At 35.4% G+C, this 22522-nt stretch overlaps 1 long non-coding RNA gene across 5 annotated transcripts; it reads left to right on the top strand.

Annotated features, from left to right (window-relative positions):
* The first annotated feature begins 773 nt into the window (after positions 1–773).
* LOC131649170 (uncharacterized) lies at positions 774–15240 on the top strand. Of its 5 annotated transcripts, XR_009298196.1 has the most exons (4): positions 774–13162; positions 13269–13346; positions 13437–14543; positions 14673–15240. It is a non-coding gene; the product is annotated as an uncharacterized LOC131649170 (long non-coding RNA). The 5 variants fall into 5 exon arrangements; XR_009298195.1 differs by having other exon boundaries at positions 13269–14543; XR_009298194.1 differs by having other exon boundaries at positions 774–13346.
* Positions 15241–22522: the final 7282 nt, after the last annotated feature.

Below are 22522 nucleotides of genomic sequence, written 5' to 3'. Positions count from 1 at the left end.
AATCTATTAAACGTTACTCTGAATCTCACTTTCCTATTGCCTTCTCCTTTGTATTTTGGTACCACGGCTCTGGTAGCAAAGATGATGGCCAAAAGAAGGAAACACTCTCAATCAACCCTAACATCAGTGCATCTCTCATTCGATCTGGTGGCAGAAATACTTTGTAGACTCTCCGTCAAACACCTCATCCGACTCCGTTGTGTATGTACGTCATGGAATTCTCTTATCTCCCGAGATTCCGAGTTTGCCAAGAAACACCTCCGTTTTTCAACCTTCAGCCACGACCGCTACCACCTCATCCTAACCCCTACTGACCTGTACTGTTCACCTGAGTTCCTTCTTTTACATTCCCCTATCTCCTCTATCTTCAGCTCCACGTTCACTACTACTGTCAAACAATTCAGGTACTCTATTAGAGAGATTCTTAACAAAAGAATATATGCTAATTGTCATACCCCAAAATTTGCCCTCATATATTTACAAACGTCATTTTATTTCGAATAAATGAATTGGCATAGTTGGTAAGAATTTGAGCGTGAAAAGCACAATAGCGAGAGGTCCCTGGTTCGAATCTCACTTCTAACATTTTTCCCTTTTATTTAATTCTAACTTTATTTCACTTTTGTTCAAAAAATGACAAAAAATGTTTTTATATATTTAAGTATTATTTTCATATTCATTGTTTATTAAAAATACCTTTTTTACTTCATTCATATTTTATTCAAAAATTAAAAATATTTAAAAAAAAAAAAAATTTTGCTTTTCTTTGCATTTTAGAATAATATTTATATTTTAGAAAATAATCAATTTAAATTAGTTAGAATAATAAAAATCTAAATTTACGAATATTTTATTAATTACTTTGATCCATTTGAATTTTATCTTTCCAATTTTGTTAACCTAATTTTACACTATAAATTGTCACAATTTCTACACTTTTAGGGGACGGCTCTCACTACCGACAATTTCGTGACCCTTCTTTTTTGAACATTCTTTCTACTCTGTAAATAAACCCTTTCACGTAACAATAACAACTAACAATTAACCCTTATTTTCTCGATACTCTTTCTGCACAACAAGTAACCCTTATTTTTTCTCATTCTCACAAAAAATCACTTTTTTCAATTACACCAAACTTCATGGAGCCTGCAAGAAAAGATTCTAGCACCAACATTCAGAATAAGCCTTTATTATAAACCATCACAGCACAATACAAAGGTTGCAACACCATATAACATAATTTGTGCAAAATTTTGTTTTTTTTCTTTCTTTGGTTGTTGTTCTGAGTTACAGGAAACAAGAAGAAGGAGAATCCATATCACCACCGCGTGGAGTTGTCCCGATCGCCCCTCGTACATCGAAGGCTCAGCACGGACAAAAGATCTTCGCCGTGGATCCACCATTCAGCTCCGCCGTTTCCGGCCCAGTCAACGCCGACGACTACACCACCGCCACGCATCTACGATGGAAACACGGTATGTCGTCTTTCGATGTCGATTTGTTTTTTTGACTGATATCTATTTCGGGTTCTTGTTGAAGATAGATAGACAGATATGGAGGGAAGATCATTATGGTTCTGCCCTTTGTAGTAAGAGAAATTGATTTTTGTGAAAAAGAAATTGAGGAAGGAGAGGTCAAGAATTCACGCCTACACACCAACAGCCGGAATCGCAACAACCGTGAATCTGACAGCACCGACAACCTCCGGCCGATACGCTCATCGCCCAGCCGCCGCATCCAAACCGGAACCACCTACAGATTCCGGCGCCTCATCATCAGCATCGCACCAACAACCCTCCACCGACGCAGTGCCACGAACATACGGTCGATTAATCTCTTCTAATCACTGTTGATTTCTTGTTTTCTATGATTTTGTTTGTTTGTTTGATTTAGATTGAGGCTTTGGGAATTGTAAGAAGAGGATTTTTTTTGGCTCTGAGAGAAAAGAGGAAGGCAAGCGTGAATGAGAAAGAAGTCCCGTCAGATTTTATTTCCATCATAATTTGGTATATTTTTTTTTGTTTTTGGTTTCTAATTATTTAATTTTGATAAGTGATACTTTTTCCATGAACCCTTGAGATTAGAAATTAGAGTTATATTGGTTTATTATTTCTATTTAATAATTGTGCCATTTTTTTTTTCCTATTTTAGCGTACTGTTACGATTACATGTGTATAACAAACCCATTTGTTTGTTTTTACATTAGGTGTTAGATCTTTAGCATTTTAAAACAAGACATGTTCTTCTTGTTAACAAAATGTGGTACATTTTATAGATTAGAATTTTAATTCAATATTTACTATTTCATTATACTAAAAAACATCATGTATTAAATAAACAAATTGTTATCTTAGAGTTTAGTTTTTTTTTCCTTATTACTAAAAACATCTAACCCATTCAAAAAACACTAAAAATTTAACTTCACATATAATTCAATTGTTAGATTTATTCTTGATAATATTTATTCATATTTTTGTCATTATTCATAATTTTATATATTCATACTATCATTTTTTTTTTATTGCGAGGTACGTTCGAACTGCTTATCTATTCTCGGGGTATTCGCAAATTCATCCTCACTCTCACCACGAGATCTCCGATAATCCAGATCTAATGTCCAAGAGCTGCACCTCTACCATGCACCTTCACAAGGGAGCCACACAAGATCTCAAGGTTAACCAAAATCCTTCACCCATGCGCCATGCCAATCGAAAAGCTAAGTTCCTGAATTCATATTTTATTTGATATCATTTTATTTTGCCTCTTTTAATTAAAATAGGATTAGCTTCAATCGCCAATGAATTGGTAATACACTCACATTTTTCTGCCGTTGCCTTTGCCATTTTTCAGGATTAACCCCGAGACTTCCTCCGACTGTCAACCATGTCAGATCAAATTCAAAGCTAAGTGCCTTTTATTTATTTATTTTAATTCCTTTTATCTTTTTATTTTTAGGGTTAGTAATGTTTGCCTCCGAACCGATAATGCGCTCACCCTATTTTTGTTTTTCACCTTTTCAGGGTTTGTCAATTGCCAAAGCCTCGAGTATCGGTAACCCTAAACCCTGCTTTATTATTACTTGTGTCAAACCCTGATTAAGGGATCCACTGGTTTCATTGTCCCCTCTCCCATATTTACTGTTGTTTTTGCCTTACATTATCTGCGTGGCTAGTAATTTAGGGAGTGATAACCTCGAATTGAACCTAGAATGACTAATTACAAGATAAATAACTGAATCAAATCACGTGATTGGTGCACACACGCACGCTTTTGGGTAACCTCTATGTTGCCTGTTGCCTTTGTGTTTTTTGCAGAATAAGCCATGTCCCTCGAATTTGAGGATACCTCAGCCATGCTGCCTCGATAATTAAAGGTCATACGACCCTAAATGATGCTGCCTTCGATACACAAATATGACCTCGACCCTCGGAAGTTGCCTACGGAAAAAGGCTGAGGTATCTTCTGGCTGCCTACGAAAAGGCTTATTCTGATCCTTCCCCTTAGACTACCTGCCCCTCTATGGCATGGGTCAGTCTTTGGGCGAACGATAACTCGACGACCCTTCAACCTCCAAACGAAAGGCTTCCTGCCCTCTTATGGCAAGGATTGACCCTTTCATTCTGAAAGGCTAAAAAGAGACCTATCATCTGAGTTTAAGGTAATTGCCCCTAATTGCCTTGCAATGCTCAATTTTCATATTCTTTCTCACAATTCTTCAAAAACTGGCTACGCTCATTTACGAGCTAAAGTCCACTTTTTTTCTTTCATCTACTTTTTCTAAAGACAAACGAGCAAGCAAAGCAATTAAGAGCCCATGGAAAACCATGGATGCAAAGGGTGCCTTACACCTTCCCTTTGCATAAATTACCCCCCGAACTCAGATTTCTTTAAAAGGTTTTTTTCTGTTTCTTTTTGCCTTTCTGATTTAGTTTGGATAAAATAAAAGTCGGTGGCGACTCATGCTTAACCGCGACATTTCGATCGATATAAAAGTCAGTTCACCGTATTACAGAACTGGCGACTCTGCTGGGGATAAATTTCGATAAAAGAGGGGTTACCTTAAAAGTTTAGGATTCACCTTAAATGTTTTCTATTGTTTGCTTTGTTTGCTTTAATTTTGCAGGGCTGTTTTGGGTATTTTGCTGTGTGAAAGATCCTAACCCGGATCTGAGTACCTTAGGTATATGGCATGAGATCAAGGAGACTGCACAGCGTATACTGATGTGGTTGATCTGATGGCCATCGTTAGTGTGACACATTGGTTTGTCCTGGTGTTCCTTGGGATCCGACCTGAGGAAATGCTTGGCTGCCGCGTGGTGTCATTAAGCACTAATTCGCCCTTAGAACCTTAGTCGAACTTGACTTTAGCCTGTTAGAAAGTAGCGAGATGGCTGGCTTTGGTTCCGACTGAAGTTGGTTGATACTCGAAGCTACACTCATATGGACTGGACTTTCAGGACCTTTTCGGTTGGCGATTCGATTGCCGAACTGAGATAAGCGCCTTCGAGAAAGGTCAATGATATGAGCTCCCTAGAACCCGATCTTTATATAGGACAGGTTTGAACCAACTAAACTTCAGGAGGAGGGTACATACCTTTTGACCACGTGCAAGCCTAACCATAAGGCAAAATTGTGTGGCTTGTGTGACTTGCGTGACTTGTTTATGTTTGCTACTAGCCTTCTTTTCCTTGCAGGTTTTGTTAAAAGGACTTGTTTGTCCTTACTACCCTACACTATGCCTAATGAACTGCATTTGCATAACTTCATGACATCATGACATCATAAGCATAACATGATTTAACTGACCCTTTTCAAGGATCTTAGGGATTTAGGGCGCACTATTTCAGGTGCTCTTATCAAGGACTGAATTCCTAATCAAGGGGCAAGAGGATTTATTTTCCTTAAGCCGCATGCCTTCCAATTCAAAGACTCAGTACCTATCAAGGGGCAAGAGGATTTATTTTCCTCTAGCCATGTATCTTAAAATTCAGAAGTCTCCCGAATCAGAGGCGATGACCCACTCGATATGGTGAGCTTGATTCTCAAAGAAAGACGTTCAGAGACAAAGTTCAGATTTCTTCAAATAAGGACGCGGCCAAATCATTTTCTAATGTTGCTAACTAAATGCCTAAAGATCCTTGAAAGTATTGCATTTGCATTCATAACATCGCATAACAGGTTTCTTACCACAGGTTTCTCACCTCCTTGCTGTTTATTTCAGCATCATGAATCTCGAGCAATCAGTCAAAAATCTTCAGGCTCAGAATAACCAGTTCCAGAAAATAATTTTTCACTTGGCCAAGGGGCAAGAAGAATTGAAGGCACTTCAGATAGAGAAAGAGAAGAATCAATATAAGCATCAAGGTGGTCAAGATAATCAGAGATCCAAGCCTAAGCGGTCATTTACTCCATTACGTATACCGCTGTCTCAAGTTCTCCAACAACTGCTCAATCAGAATTTGATAACTCTACTACCTCCATATTCATTTCCTACCAACCCCACTACTGGGTATAAGTACCATGCGAGATGCGCTTATCATTCGAATAGTCCTGGTCATGATACGAAGGATTGTTGGCAATTGAAACACAAGATTCAAGACTTAATTGATGAAAAGATCATTGACTTCAACTCACCTGAAGAACCTCACATGACTAAGGCTGTGTACAATCGGAAAGGTCGCAATGAACACAATCAATCTGTGGGGGCATTTCTGATCTCTACACCAATTCCACAACAAAGGCGCAAGTCAGAGGTACCTAAACGACAGTTCACAAAGATCAACATGACTTTGGCTGAAGCATTACAACAGATGTTGAAGAAAGGGCTAATTACTTTGAGGGATCCTCCTGTGAAGCCCAACACTTTCGCTCCTAGCTATAAGCCTAATGCGAGGTGCGCGTATCACTCCAATAGCCCTGGACATGATACGAATGATTGTTGGCCATTAAAGAACAAGATTCAAGACATGATCGATGCTGGTGAAATTGAATTCCCTCATCCCAAGACTCCTGTAATAATCACTGCTCCCATGCACAATCACGACAAGACTGATTAATGTCAGAGTGGATGAACTTTAGATCATTAGATTTACTTTCATTTGCAATTTCTATTCTGTTTGTTTAAACATTCAAAATTATGATAGACATTATCTGTCTTAATAATCATCATCAGTGCATTGCATATGTTTGTCTTGAATAAATTATTTCGTTATCACTCATTTTAAATTATGTTTTTACTTTGCATGTGTTTTGTGATATTCAACTCCCGCTAAAGTTGTAAGCCTTTTAAGGGAGGATGACGAAAACGATACCGCAACCTCATACAGTATGCTTTTGAGCGGACTATGCTGACGATGTACAGGCATTGTTTCAATTCCTAAACAGCGGAGATATAAGGATGTTAATCCCTCGTCAACCCCCTTTGAGCCTAAGAAGTAGAAGTTTCTTTTTTTTTGTATTGAAACCCTTGATCATAACCTGGGGCAGGGTAGTTCTCAGTTTAATTTGGCTGTGCATTCTATTTTAAGATAATCACTCATTACACCTTTCAACAAGGATTTCAATCACAAGCATTCATCCGCACACATCAAAGGAGTGTTGGAGATGTCAATGAAAAGACAATGATGGTTCATCAATCATCAAACAAGGCAGTCAATATCTTTCGAAAGGGAAAAAAATGAAAAAACATATACACCAAGAAAAGCCTGCTAAGTCAAGAATCAAAAAGGTGACTTAGGCAAAAATCAAGGCATCCCGCTGACTGTAATCTAAAAAGAAAAAAAAACAGTTCAGGCAAAAATTAGGGATATCAAAAGGATGAAAACAGAGAAGTCAATAAGTTCCTGAACAACACAATGTTGTAACTACCAAAAGGAAGAAGTGACTGCCATCTCAAAAGTTATCTTTGCTTGTGAACTATCATCATTATCAAAGGTGCAAATCCAAAAGTTTCTTGGAACCTGAATGCATAAGTTTGATTTAGCTGAGCTTAGGACTGAAGATCATCACGAAGAGGGGTGGGTACAATAAACTTTGAGCCATTATCCTTTGTTTCTTAAAACCGTGAACCAAGCCACGTTACAACCCTTGAAAGTCCTAATTGAAGCATGGTTAGTTCGAAAGCGTACTGTCACCAAAAGGGTATCCTGACTCCTTAAGGTTTACCAAAAATGCTGAGTTGATATTTCTTTTTTACAAACATCACATTGTTACAAATATCATGCTTTTACAAATGTCATGCTTTATTACATCCTGTTTTAAATGTTTCAAAAAAACTCAAGACAAACGTATGCATTGCATCTCACGAATTCATTATTAAACATATTCTGCTACATAATTTCAAAAGTTAGCATCAGAAAAAACTTGCACAGGGTACAACTAATGACTGAAAGTTATCCCGATAGACAAAATTACTCCGAGAAGCGATGTCTCTACGTATACAAGGGGCATGGCCCGTTTTGCCCAATCAATCTGGGGCAATCAAGTCAAGATTCCGAGAATCTCTTATGGATACTCGAGCAATCAGGGGCACGCATCCAAGTATACCTAAAGATACCCCCCAATCAACATGGGACATTGTCTTGAGCCTATGAGCGCTGGGAGCATATCACCCATAGTGTACCTTTCATAAAGTCCTCGCGAGGCGAATCTTACCAAAGTTCCTGCTAACTGGGGAAAATCTATGCAAGTCCAATTTGACATCTTCGATTAACACTCATTGGCACGTTCTAATCAACACAGATCCAGGAATGACAAGTGCTATAATACTGGGGGCAACTCTCAAGACACCCATGTCCCCCCACAGAGCCAGGTTCATAAAATCACATCCCCACAGAGCCAGGTTCATAAAATCACATCCCCGCAGAGCCAGGTTCATAAAATCACATCCCCAACAGAGTTGACATCTTCAACACCACCGACACTTTGTTCTTCTCCAACATGGCTTACTAATATCTTTCATCCCCAGTCAGGATCCATCAAATTACTATTCATCCCCAAGCAGAAGTCATAAATCCCCAGCTAAACATCTTCAAGACAAGACCAGACGTCAAAATCACAAAGACATAGAGATTTATTTTCTCGAAAAAGACAACATAAATCATATTTCGCATACCATACGGCACAAACATATTCATACATCGCATACATCACCTCATAAACATACAAAGTCTCTCATTTATTTTGAGGTACTCATTACATAACACATGCATCATGACATAAGAAAACTAACCTTTACTTTTCAGGATATTGCTGTCTCTGTTTTCAAAGTTAAGTCGACACCTTTGACGGTTCCTTAACGACCTTTCAGAATTAAGTCGATACCTTTGACGGTTCCTTAATAATCCATTTCAAAGTTAAGTCGACACCTTTGACGGTTCCTTAACGACCTTTCAGAATTAAGTCGATACCTTTGACGGTTCCTTAATGATCAACATTTCAGATTTAAGTCGATACCTTTGACGGTTCCTTAATGATCTACCTTTGGAAGTTAAGTCGATACCTTTGACGGTTCCTTAATGATCCACCTTCATATCTGAGTCGATACCTTTGACGGTGCCTCAGTGATATGCTTCGAATTTAAGTCGATACCTTTGACGGTTCCTTAATGATCTATCTCCAGAGTTAAGTCGACACCTTTGACGGTTCCTTAACAACCTTCCAGAATTAAGTCGATACCTTTGACGGTTCCTTAATAATCCAATGCAGAGTTAAGTCGACACCTTTGACGGTTCCTTAACAACCTACTTCAAATGTAAGTCGATACCTTTGACGGTTCCTTATACAATCTACCTTCATATCTGAGTCGATACCTTTGACGGTGCCTCAGTGATATGCTTCGAATTTAAGTCGATACCTTTGACGGTTCCTTAAATAATCCAATTCAGACTTGAGTCAATACCTCAGACGGTTCCTCAAAAAATCAACATTCAAAGGCTAGAAGCAGAAACCTCGCAATAATCAATACCCCAACAGCTATTGGATGGCATCTTCAAAGCCCATCTCTGACAAAAGTCCCTGCCTTAGCTAGGGCAAATTTCTTGGTATTCTAGTGTTCAATCATCTTCCACCTTCAGATACCGACTGGCATACAAACCACTCCACATCTTCAGGTTTAAGAAAATTGAACAGGGGCAGCTGTCATACCCCAAAATTTGCCCTCATATATTTACAAACATCATTTTATTTTGAATAAATGAATTGGCATAGTTGGTAAGAATTTGAGCGTGAAAAGCACAATAGCGAGAGGTCCCTGGTTCGAATCTCACTTCTAACATTTTTCCCTTTTATTTAATTCTAACTTTATTTCACTTTTGTTCAAAAAATGACAAAAAATGTTTTTATATATTTAAGTATTATTTTCATATTCATTGTTTATTAAAAATACCTTTTTTACTTCATTCATATTTTATTCAAAAATTAAAAATATTTAAAAAAAAAAAAATTTTGCTTTTCTTTGCATTTTAGAATAATATTTATATTTTAGAAAATAATCAATTTAAATTAGTTAGAATAATAAAAATCTAAATTTACGAATATTTTATTAATTACTTTGATCCATTTGAATTTTATCTTTCCAATTTTGTTAACCTAATTTTACACTATAAATTGTCACAATTTCTACACTTTTAGGGGACGGCTCTCACTACCGACAATTTCGTGACCCTTCTTTTTTGAACATTCTTTCTACTCTGTAAATAAACCCTTTCACGTAACAATAACAACTAACAATTAACCCTTATTTTCTCGATACTCTTTCTGCACAACAAGTAACCCTTATTTTTTCTCATTCTCACAAAAAATCACTTTTTTCAATTACACCAAACTTCATGGAGCCTGCAAGAAAAGATTCTAGCACCAACATTCAGAATAAGCCTTTATTATAAACCATCACAGCACAATACAAAGGTTGCAACACCATATAACATAATTTGTGCAAAATTTTGTTTTTTTTCTTTCTTTGGTTGTTGTTCTGAGTTACAGGAAACAAGAAGAAGGAGAATCCATATCACCACCGCGTGGAGTTGTCCCGATCGCCCCTCGTACATCGAAGGCTCAGCACGGACAAAAGATCTTCGCCGTGGATCCACCATTCAGCTCCGCCGTTTCCGGCCCAGTCAACGCCGACGACTACACCACCGCCACGCATCTACGATGGAAACACGGTATGTCGTCTTTCGATGTCGATTTGTTTTTTTGACTGATATCTATTTCGGGTTCTTGTTGAAGATAGATAGACAGATATGGAGGGAAGATCATTATGGTTCTGCCCTTTGTAGTAAGAGAAATTGATTTTTGTGAAAAAGAAATTGAGGAAGGAGAGGTCAAGAATTCACGCCTACACACCAACAGCCGGAATCGCAACAACCGTGAATCTGACAGCACCGACAACCTCCGGCCGATACGCTCATCGCCCAGCCGCCGCATCCAAACCGGAACCACCTACAGATTCCGGCGCCTCATCATCAGCATCGCACCAACAACCCTCCACCGACGCAGTGCCACGAACATACGGTCGATTAATCTCTTCTAATCACTGTTGATTTCTTGTTTTCTATGATTTTGTTTGTTTGTTTGATTTAGATTGAGGCTTTGGGAATTGTAAGAAGAGGATTTTTTTTGGCTCTGAGAGAAAAGAGGAAGGCAAGCGTGAATGAGAAAGAAGTCCCGTCAGATTTTATTTCCATCATAATTTGGTATATTTTTTTTTGTTTTTGGTTTCTAATTATTTAATTTTGATAAGTGATACTTTTTCCATGAACCCTTGAGATTAGAAATTAGAGTTATATTGGTTTATTATTTCTATTTAATAATTGTGCCATTTTTTTTTTCCTATTTTAGCGTACTGTTACGATTACATGTGTATAACAAACCCATTTGTTTGTTTTTACATTAGGTGTTAGATCTTTAGCATTTTAAAACAAGACATGTTCTTCTTGTTAACAAAATGTGGTACATTTTATAGATTAGAATTTTAATTCAATATTTACTATTTCATTATACTAAAAAACATCATGTATTAAATAAACAAATTGTTATCTTAGAGTTTAGTTTTTTTTTCCTTATTACTAAAAACATCTAACCCATTCAAAAAACACTAAAAATTTAACTTCACATATAATTCAATTGTTAGATTTATTCTTGATAATATTTATTCATATTTTTGTCATTATTCATAATTTTATATATTCATACTATCATTTTTTTTTTATTGCGAGGTACGTTCGAACTGCTTATCTATTCTCGGGGTATTCGCAAATTCATCCTCACTCTCACCACGAGATCTCCGATAATCCAGATCTAATGTCCAAGAGCTGCACCTCTACCATGCACCTTCACAAGGGAGCCACACAAGATCTCAAGGTTAACCAAAATCCTTCACCCATGCGCCATGCCAATCGAAAAGCTAAGTTCCTGAATTCATATTTTATTTGATATCATTTTATTTTGCCTCTTTTAATTAAAATAGGATTAGCTTCAATCGCCAATGAATTGGTAATACACTCACATTTTTCTGCCGTTGCCTTTGCCATTTTTCAGGATTAACCCCGAGACTTCCTCCGACTGTCAACCATGTCAGATCAAATTCAAAGCTAAGTGCCTTTTATTTATTTATTTTAATTCCTTTTATCTTTTTATTTTTAGGGTTAGTAATGTTTGCCTCCGAACCGATAATGCGCTCACCCTATTTTTGTTTTTCACCTTTTCAGGGTTTGTCAATTGCCAAAGCCTCGAGTATCGGTAACCCTAAACCCTGCTTTATTATTACTTGTGTCAAACCCTGATTAAGGGATCCACTGGTTTCATTGTCCCCTCTCCCATATTTACTGTTGTTTTTGCCTTACATTATCTGCGTGGCTAGTAATTTAGGGAGTGATAACCTCGAATTGAACCTAGAATGACTAATTACAAGATAAATAACTGAATCAAATCACGTGATTGGTGCACACACGCACGCTTTTGGGTAACCTCTATGTTGCCTGTTGCCTTTGTGTTTTTTGCAGAATAAGCCATGTCCCTCGAATTTGAGGATACCTCAGCCATGCTGCCTCGATAATTAAAGGTCATACGACCCTAAATGATGCTGCCTTCGATACACAAATATGACCTCGACCCTCGGAAGTTGCCTACGGAAAAAGGCTGAGGTATCTTCTGGCTGCCTACGAAAAGGCTTATTCTGATCCTTCCCCTTAGACTACCTGCCCCTCTATGGCATGGGTCAGTCTTTGGGCGAACGATAACTCGACGACCCTTCAACCTCCAAACGAAAGGCTTCCTGCCCTCTTATGGCAAGGATTGACCCTTTCATTCTGAAAGGCTAAAAAGAGACCTATCATCTGAGTTTAAGGTAATTGCCCCTAATTGCCTTGCAATGCTCAATTTTCATATTCTTTCTCACAATTCTTCAAAAACTGGCTACGCTCATTTACGAGCTAAAGTCCACTTTTTTTCTTTCATCTACTTTTTCTAAAGACAAACGAGCAAGCAAAGCAATTAAGAGCCCATGGAAAACCATGGATGCAAAGGGTGCCTTACACCTTCCCTTTGCATAAATTACCCCCCGAACTCAGATTTCTTTAAAAGGTTTTTTTCTGTTTCTTTTTGCCTTTCTGATTTAGTTTGGATAAAATAAAAGTCGGTGGCGACTCATGCTTAACCGCGACATTTCGATCGATATAAAAGTCAGTTCACCGTATTACAGAACTGGCGACTCTGCTGGGGATAAATTTCGATAAAAGAGGGGTTACCTTAAAAGTTTAGGATTCACCTTAAATGTTTTCTATTGTTTGCTTTGTTTGCTTTAATTTTGCAGGGCTGTTTTGGGTATTTTGCTGTGTGAAAGATCCTAACCCGGATCTGAGTACCTTAGGTATATGGCATGAGATCAAGGAGACTGCACAGCGTATACTGATGTGGTTGATCTGATGGCCATCGTTAGTGTGACACATTGGTTTGTTCTGTTGAAATATTTTATACCTTAGTGCATGACCGTTTCATTAATAATTATAAGATTATTGCTGTTAATCACCTTAGTAGAAAAATAGAAGTCAGCGTTCATATTTTGGGTACAGATCATTGGAGAAGGATTCGGGACTTCCTAAATCCTAACCTTATTCTAGTGTCTAGATTGGGAACATTTGTGAATGACTCAGTTAAATTGTTGGTATGTGCTACTGCACGGTTCATTGTTTCTCTTGATTTGGAGAAAGAGTCATATCAAAAACTCGCACTGCCGGTCTTTGATGATATTACCTCTTTTTTGACCTTAGGGACATTGCGGGGTTGTTTGTCTCTCCTTTTTGACAAGAGGGACGAGTTTTGTGACATTTGGATTATGAAAGAATACGGTAATGAAAAGTCTTGGACGAAATTGTTAATTCTTCCTCACATGAAAGGATGTCATTTTTATGGGTATACTAAAGCATTATATATTTCAGAGGATGACAAAGTGCTGATGGACTGTGCGATGATGGGAATAAATAGTTTTGTTGTTTATGATCCCATAAATAATATTTTCAAGATTCCTAAATTTCAATACAGCAACGAGGGTGAGATGGCACCAGAAGTATATATTGAAAGTTTTATATCACCTTTGTAGATGTTGTGCATCTTGACCTGGTTTATAAATTAACATATGATCTTGTTATTTGTTTTACGTTTAGTCGGATTACTATTTACTTCATGGTATATGCAACTTGAGAAATTATTATGTTTACTGTGGCTATCTTAATTAATAACAAACTCTTTAGTGATATGTATATTATGTGATCAGCTATTAAAAGGTGCGCCATGTCACTGACTTATGGTTAATGAGGAATGCTATTATCTTTGATAATGCCACTTTTAGCTTCTAAGCGGTAATATCCAACATAATGTTTTACTCTTGGAGATGGATGTATAATAGTGTTTCCGATCCTAGGCTCATTTTTTATGATTGGTATAAATTACCTTTGAACTAGTTCAACTCTTCTTAGAGTTTTTTCGATGTAAGGGTTGCACCCCTAGTGCGATTTCTAATATCATTGCCTATTAAAAAAAAGTTACAGCATTGGCAAAAGACCACATCTCTACCATGTGCATATTGGTCTCAGTCTGTTACTTTTCTAACCACGTTAACCAAAAAACCTCAAAATTTTATTAAATGAATCATTGTCAAATTAGTTTTACTGAATGTACTTGCATATTTTGACAAAAATTATCTCCACTTTTAATTATGTATATACGTAGTTTTAAATTTCAAGGAACAACTTTGTCTTTATATTAACAAAATGAAGGAAGATATTTGTACACTTTCAGAATCTCACAACTTCAAAGAATAATTGATGAAGCAGAAGGAATTAAAAATTTCATTTCACTTCTTTTCCTACATCTTTCTTTATATATGTTTACTGTAAGTATTTAATTGATGCGTCCTACCTTTCTTTGATTTCGTGATAGACTTGCAGTATTTGCCAGAAGAATTGGGTAAGTATCTCTTTGAGGACTTCCGAGTCGGATAAGTTGAGCTGTTAGAGATTCCATTAAGTAGGTGATGAAGAAATGAGGTATTCATTTTAGTATTCTTGCCTTTGAGGATTTTGTTTCTATCTTGTAAAAAATATTGAAGAGATCTAGGAATTAAATGAGTATATATATGATTAAAAGGAAACAAAGTGACTAATGAGTTTTTGCAGGATGAGTCAGCTAGGGATCATCATGATGAGCAAATGGAGAAAAAAAGCTTTCTGAGCTGGAATAAAGCCTTTATGATGCATTATTACATTCATGTACAAGGGAAAAAGAAGTTGAATGTTTTGTTGATAAGAAAAAAAAAGACAAATCACTCCTACATCATCCAAATGCCCCCAGCTCTGTTGTTAAACTCGGATAACGGCGCGTCGCGACCCTTCGAAATATTGGAACGGAACGGGAACGCAGAATGGAACGCAAAATATTGTAGGCATATTACACATATTGGTGTTCAACACAAGCATGATATCAATATCCTAGATATGGACACCATTTTATCTTTTTCTTACCTTATTACTACAAGAGAATTTAGAATGGTTAACATATAAGAAAGTTGGAATGCCAGATGATAAACCTTGTTCTGTAGCTCCATTTCAACAGTTGCTGTGAATCTGAGGGGCTTTGGCTTGCTTAATTACCACCATCTCCAAAGGGTTGGCCGACAACATGTCATATACACACACCATGGAATCTTGCTCCTCAAGATACATAAACCTTTCTCTCAGCCTCTAAAGATACACCCTTTTAATTAAAAAAAAAAAGAAGCTAACTTATATCTTTCTTATTAAATCTTGTCAAACCACTCAAGTCTTGAAATAGAATGTTATGCAACTATAGTACAAAAATATACTACTGTGAATAAGCAACACTTAAGCAATACCTAATGAGATCCTATAGCTTTCATATTGGTTAAGTTGGTAGTTAGCTAAAGATAGGAAGTTACAGTTGTCTCAATTGTTTGAGTCTCTAAAAGAATACAGTATCTTATTTCAGCCTACCCCCGATTTCTTAAAGAAGACATTACCTTATTTCAAGGTAATATAAGTCCACAAACCAAAAAACTGATAGAGAGACACTAAATTGAAATTAAATAGAAACATAAACAATAAACTATAAGCAGAAAACAACAAACTATAAGCAAGAAGAAAGGGCTAGTAACCTGAGTTAGACTTGATGTGGGAGACGGGTAGGTTTGAATCGGCGTTGTACAAGTAGAAACCAGAGGCTTCAAAGTAACTGTAAAATTAAACACACACGATGCAGTTAAATACACCACTACTAACACAATATCAAAAAAAACCCAATCTAGATTGAACATATTAAAGTTAGTTTCTATACTGCAAAATTCATCATAATACCAGTAATTTGAGAAAGAAATTTACCTCGAATGTTACCGAACTCAAGAAAACATCAAACGTCGAACTAGGCCGGGAAATGATCAAACTTTCACTCTACACAAGTTACCCCTATAGCAAATTCACAAAGTTAGTAACCACCAAGACAAAATTGATTGAAAGATTCTAAAAGAACCTACATCCTAATAGACACATGAAATTCAGTCCTTCAAATTCTAATTTAAACATATAGAAAAGAAAATGTAAAAAAAAAACTCAAATATACTTTGAAGATGCAATCGGGTATTCCTCCAATTGAAAATCATATGGATTATTTCAATAGGTCGATACTTGATCTTGAAAACATAAAAATCAAGCTAGATAATGAACATTACATCATGAACTCTTACTGATCATGTTATTAACTAGTTCCTATGTAATCAATATGATAGAAAATTTAAGGATCTTAGGAGTGAAAATAGCCTTGAGTATTTAAATGAAGAGTTCAATGAATATTGTAAAATAAATTGCTTATCCAGAACAATGAAGAGAGTAGAAAATCCTAAAAAGGAAAAGAAGGTCCTTCTTATATGGCATGAATATAACTCTACATGGTTATAATAAGTCTATATTTTGATATTTTAAATTTTTTGAAAGTACATGATAAATGATCATATAATACTTCAATCACACTTGACTTATTTTAAAAAACATCTAAAAGTGTCCTTCATGCTAACAGGAGAAGGATATTGAGGAAATAAAACAGCGACTGCTAGATGGCTATGAGAACAGCTTTTGGACTTGTAGTGTTTCTAAGCTTGGTTATTCTGGAACATCAATAATTTTAAGGGTGTGTTCACTATGTTCATACTCATTCTTTATACTTAGTTAAACTTTTTCTACATAGTGTTAAATTCATTAATACAGAAAACCCATTCATTAAAACCCAACACAAAACCCTAAAACTACAACAGACCCATTCATTAATACAGAAAATTCTTATACAAGAATGAAAAAGTTGAAACATGAATTTCGCTAACCTTCACAAAGAGAAACTGGAATATAGAACGGCGGCGGCGACAAGAAGACATTGAGTGGTGGTAGGTGTTGTGGAGGTTGGCGGCGGCGAGCAGACGTGTGGTGGTCGGCCCTGTGGAGGTTGGCGCTGTAGCGTTTGTTAACATTGAGAACAGTGAGGGCAAGAAGAACGATGAAGAATAATGAAAGACAAACGTGTCTGTTTTAATTTGTTTTAAAAAATTTAATTTTAAAATGAGCTACGCCAGCGCTTTTCAAAAGCGCTTTCATAGGTTCCCTATACCAGCGTTTTTTTCTCTAAAAGCGCTTTCGTACCCTATACCTATACCAGCGCTTTTAGAAGCGCTTTCATATCTACCCCTATATCAGCGCTTTTGTAGACATACCCTATACCAGTGCTTTTTTAGTGTTTTTTTTCCCTTGTTTTTTAATTTTGTTTTTAGCGAAACCTATACCAGCGCTTTTTCCTAAAAGCGCTTTCGTAGGGGTGCTTCTAAAAGACAAATTTGGCATAGTGTTCCCATGCATCAGTTTGAACATGACAAAAGTGTTTAGAAGATTTATGATTTACGGCAAAACAAGTTTTTGTCTGTGCAATAATGCATTACTCATATGATTTTTTTTCAGATTTTACTAATTAATTAATTATTAATAATAATTATAAAGAACCTGAATGTAAAGTGTTGTAAGGATGTTTGAAGCCATTAAGATATATGTTTTATATTTTTTACTTTTTGTTGTATTCAATTAAGAAGAAATTAATACTTTAACTCTTTAAATACATATTTTTTGTTCAATAATCAAGTTTGTTTTGTTAAGAAGTTTGTTAAGGTGTATGAAATTTACATTTTGATGTTAATGGGTGTTCTATTATATACGTTTGTCTCATATATGAGGTATTTCTCAATTTATAAATATATGTGTGTGTCATATATGTGTCACTTACAAGTTTTTCAAAGTCACTTTAAATTTTCCATAGACTCGTACGAGTTTGTGAGTCGAGTCTGCGAGTCGAGTCTACGGACCCTTTACGAGTCTAAGTAGACTCGCGAGTTTGACAACCTTGGCTGCAGCGGCTAATTTCCTTCCTTGTGAGATTGGCAGAATTCCCTTTATTTTTCTTGGGTTACCTGTTGGCGCCAAACATAGGAGAAAAAGCACTTGGAAACCGATTTTCAAAAAATTATCTAGAAGGCTTGCAACGTGGCAGGACAAACATGTGTCTCTTGGAGGTAAAGTAACGCTTTTAAAGTTGGTTCTTAACAATATTCTGATTTATTGGCTTTCTTTCTTCAAAGCGCCTAGAGTGGTTTGGGAGGAAATTATAAAAATCCAAAGAACTTTCTTCTGGGAAAGAAGACAGATGACAAAAGGAGAATGTGTTACGTTAGTTGGGATAAGGTTTGCTTATCCAAAGAAGACGGAGGGTTAGGTGTCAAAAATGTGGCGATGATTAATCTTGCTTTGATAAGTAATTGGGGTTGGAGATGCGTTGCGGAGCGGAACTGCGTTTAGAATGATATTATAAGATTCAGATATGGTGAGGGGCTGCACTGCATTTGTGATGAGTTGCTGGAGAATATTTTGAAAAAATCTTCATTGTGGTGGCGTGATGTGCGTGCTGTTTGCAGGAATAAAATCAAAGAGCATTAGTGATTCTTGGATTCTATTTCTTGTAACAATAACGATGAAGTGATGTGGGAAAGCGGTAATGCTGATTTTTCGGTCAAGAATGCTTATCAAAGGTTGTATGCAACAACAAGTGGGGAAGCTTTGTTGGAAGATTTTAATGTTCGGGCTATTCATAACGTTTGGAAGGCGAAGGTGCCCGGGAAAATTAATATTTTCGGGTGGTGGTGTATTCTTAATAGCCTTCCCACGAGAGACGAGTTATGACGGAGAGGGGTCATTATTGGTATGAATCCTTTAGTGTGCCTGTTATGTCATACTAATGAAGAATCAAAAGTCCATCTCTTTTTTGGTTGTGTCGAATCAGGTAAGGTGTGGACGGCGGTTTTAGGGTGGTTGTTAGAGGAGGAAATGGATATCGGGGTCGGTAACTCGGAGCTTGATGTTATAGACCGTTTTTGTGATTGCTTGGAAGATTGTGTTCGAACACCATTTGTTGTTTTCTTTTGGCTACTCATTACGTGGAATATTTGGAGAGCTAGAAATGACTTAATCTTTTCGAATAAGGTTTGGAAGGTTAGGGGGCTGGTGGCGTGCATAAAATAATACAATTGATTGGTTAAGATGCGATGATGGTGTAAAATATGCATAGCAATTAAAAAAATATAATTAAATTTTTAGAAATAAAATTTATTTAAATTAAATTAAAATTAATAAAAATATGATAATATGGATACACGCACAAAATATTAAGAGAAAAAGGGTGATGCACTAACAGTGTAAAATATTTTTACACTGTCAACCAATCACCACCCATGTATCCAATTAAACCATTTTTTTATTAAAAAAAACTTAATAACATGACACATTTATGATTTTCTATTGGATGACAGTGTAAAATTATTTTACACTGTTAGTGCACTACCTTTTACCTCAAATATTAAACAAAATATATTTTAAAAAAAATAAAGAATCAAATTTATTATGATAAATTATGCTAAAATAAAATTATAAATTAATAAAAATAACTATTTAGTAGATAAAATAAAAATAGAAATGTGTAGCTGGATAATTATTTATATTGAAAAAAATGTTGATAAACCATTGTTTTATAAAATTTAATAAAATTATTAAAACAATTTGGTATAAAATAATTATACTAAAAATATAATATTTAGGATACATAATAATAGTAAATATGTGTAGTTTGTTAAGATAAATGTGAAAGCAACTAATATTTGGGTGAAGACTAACGTAACCACCTTTTCAATTTTAAATTTAAAAATAAGTATAAGTTGTTTAGTAACTTACTTTAAAAAATTAGGTTACTTGATTGATAAGGAATCGTAGAATGATTAAAAAAAATTTAACCTAATTAAATTTATAAAAGGGTTACTTTGAATACTGTGTAGAATCTCCTAGCCTTGGTAAAGATGACGGCCAGAAGAAAGAAAGAATCTGAACCAACTTTAACATCGTTGCATCTTCCGTTTGATCTAACAGTAGAAATACTGTGTAGACTCTCTGTGAAACACCTCATTCGACTCTGTTGCGTATGCAAGTCATGGAATTCTCTTATCTTCCGAGATTCCAAGTTCGCCAAAAAGCACCTCCGCATGTCAACCTCCAGCCACGACCGTCACCATCTCATCCTAACTCCTACTTACCCTTACTTTTCACCTCAGTTCTTTCTTTTACATTCCCCAATTTCCTCTATCCTCAACTCAACATCGACTACTATTGTTAAACAGTTCAGTTACACTATTAGAAAGATTCTTATCGAACGAGCTTATGGTAATAGAGCTTCCACTTGTGATGGCATAGTATGTTTTAAGATTGAAAATTCTTCGGCTGTGTTGTGTAACCCTTTCATTCGAAAATTCAAAATATTGCCTCCTTTAAAATATCCAGACCAAAGTTCTGGTGAAATATTTTATACCTTAGTGCATGACCGTTTCATTAATAATTATAAGATTATTACGGTTAATTGCACGCGTAGTAGCAAAATAGAAGTCAACGTTCATATTTTGGGTGCAAATCATTGGAGAAGGATTCGGGACTTCCCAGATCCTAACCTTATTCTTATGTCTAGATTGGGAACGTTTGTGAATGACTCTCTTAATTGGTTGGTATATGCTGCTGCACCATTCATTGTTTCTCTAGATTTGGAGAAAGAGTCTTATGAAAAGCTTGCATTGCCGGTGTCTTATCAAAAGCTTGCATTGCCGGTCTTTCCTAATATTTCCTCTTTTATGACCTTAGGGACATTGAAGGGTTGTTTGTCCCTCATCTTTGATAAGAGGGACAAGTCTTGTGATGTTTGGATTATGAAAGAATACGGTAATGAAAAGTCTTGGACTAAATTGTTATCTGTTCCTCACATGAAAGAATGTGACTTTTATTGCTATATCAGAGCATTATATATTTCAGAGGATGAGAAAGTGCTGATGGAGTGTACGAAGATGGGAATAAATAGTTTGGTTGTTTATGATTCCATAAATAATACTTTTATGATTCCTGAATTTCAAAACTACATCTCCACTAGGGGTGGCAAAATGGATGGATTGGATGGATATGGATTGGATCCTTAATGGATGGATCAAACCAATCCATTAATCCATTACAATCCATTAAACTCTCTAAATCAAAATCCAATCCAATCCATCCATTAAGGAATAAAATCCATCCAATCCATCCATTAACAAATTTCTAATGGATGGATATCCATCCATCCAAAAGATAATTTGAATTTTTGTTTTTTTCGAAAAAAACTCGATTTTTTTGTTTTTCTGAAGAAAAAAAAACTCGATTTTTCATTTTTCTAAAAAAAACTTGATTTTTCATTTTTTCGAAAAAACTTAATTTTTTCATTTTTCTAAAAAAAACTCGATTTTTTGTTTTTTCGAAAAACACTCGATTTTTTTGTTTTCCCAAAAAAAACTCGACTTTTTTCGTTTTTCCGAAAAAAAAGTCGATTTTTTTGTTTTTCGAAAAAAAACTCGACTTTTTTTGTTTTTCCGGAAAAAAAACTCGATTTTTTCATTTTCCCAAAAAAATCGAATTTTTTTCGTTTTTCCAAAAAACTCAATTTTTTTCGTTTTTCGAAAAAAACTCGACTTTTTTCGTTTTTCGAAAAAAACTCGATTTTTTGTTTTTCGAAAAAAATATCGATTTTTTCGTTTTACCAAAAAAAACTCGACTTTTTTGTTTTCCGAAAAAAAACTCGACTTTTATCGTTTTTTCCGAAAAAAAACTCGATTTTTTCGCTTTCCTAAAAAAATCTCGACTTTTTTCGTTTTTCCGAAAAAAAAACTCGATTTTTTCGCTTTCCCCAAAAAATCTCGACTTTTTTCATTTTTTCGAAAAAACTCGATTTTTTCGTTTTCTGAAAAAAAAAACTCTGCTTTTTTCGTTTTCCCCAAAAAAACTCGACTTTTTTCGTTTTTCTGAAAAAAAACTTGATTTTTTTGTTTTTCGGAAAAAAAAACTCGACTTTTTTTCGTTTTTCTGAAAAAAAAACTTGATTTTTTTGTTTTTCGGAAAAAAAAAACTCGACTTGATTGTTCTTCTGGAAAAACCTGATTTTTTTTTCGTTTTTTCGGAAAAACACGATTTTCCGTTTTTCGGAAAAAACTCGATTTTTTCGTTTTTCTGAAAAACTCGATTTTTCATTATCCGAAAAAACACGATTTTTCGTTTATTCGAAAAAACTCGATTTTTTTGTTTTCCCGAAAAAACTGGATTTTTCGTTTTTCGTAAAAACATGATTTTTCGTTTTTTTCGGAAAAAACTCGATTTTTCAATTTTCTGAACAAACTCGATTTTTTGTATTTTCATATTTTATTATTTTAAAAAAAAATAATTTAAACCATTTAAAGTATAAAATAAAAATAATCCATTGGATTATCAAAATGTGTTGGATGGATTGGATCCATCCATGTATATAAATGGATGGATTTAATCCATCCATTAACTTTTTTTTTTATTTGGTGGATGGATTGGATGGATTTTTT

Source organism: Vicia villosa, linkage group LG2 (assembly GCF_029867415.1).
Source record: "Vicia villosa cultivar HV-30 ecotype Madison, WI linkage group LG2, Vvil1.0, whole genome shotgun sequence".
NCBI classification, from domain to species: Eukaryota; Viridiplantae; Streptophyta; class Magnoliopsida; order Fabales; family Fabaceae; genus Vicia; species Vicia villosa.
The sequence above is the reverse complement of the archived record's forward strand: the minus strand, read 5'-3'. Positions and strand labels throughout refer to the sequence as shown.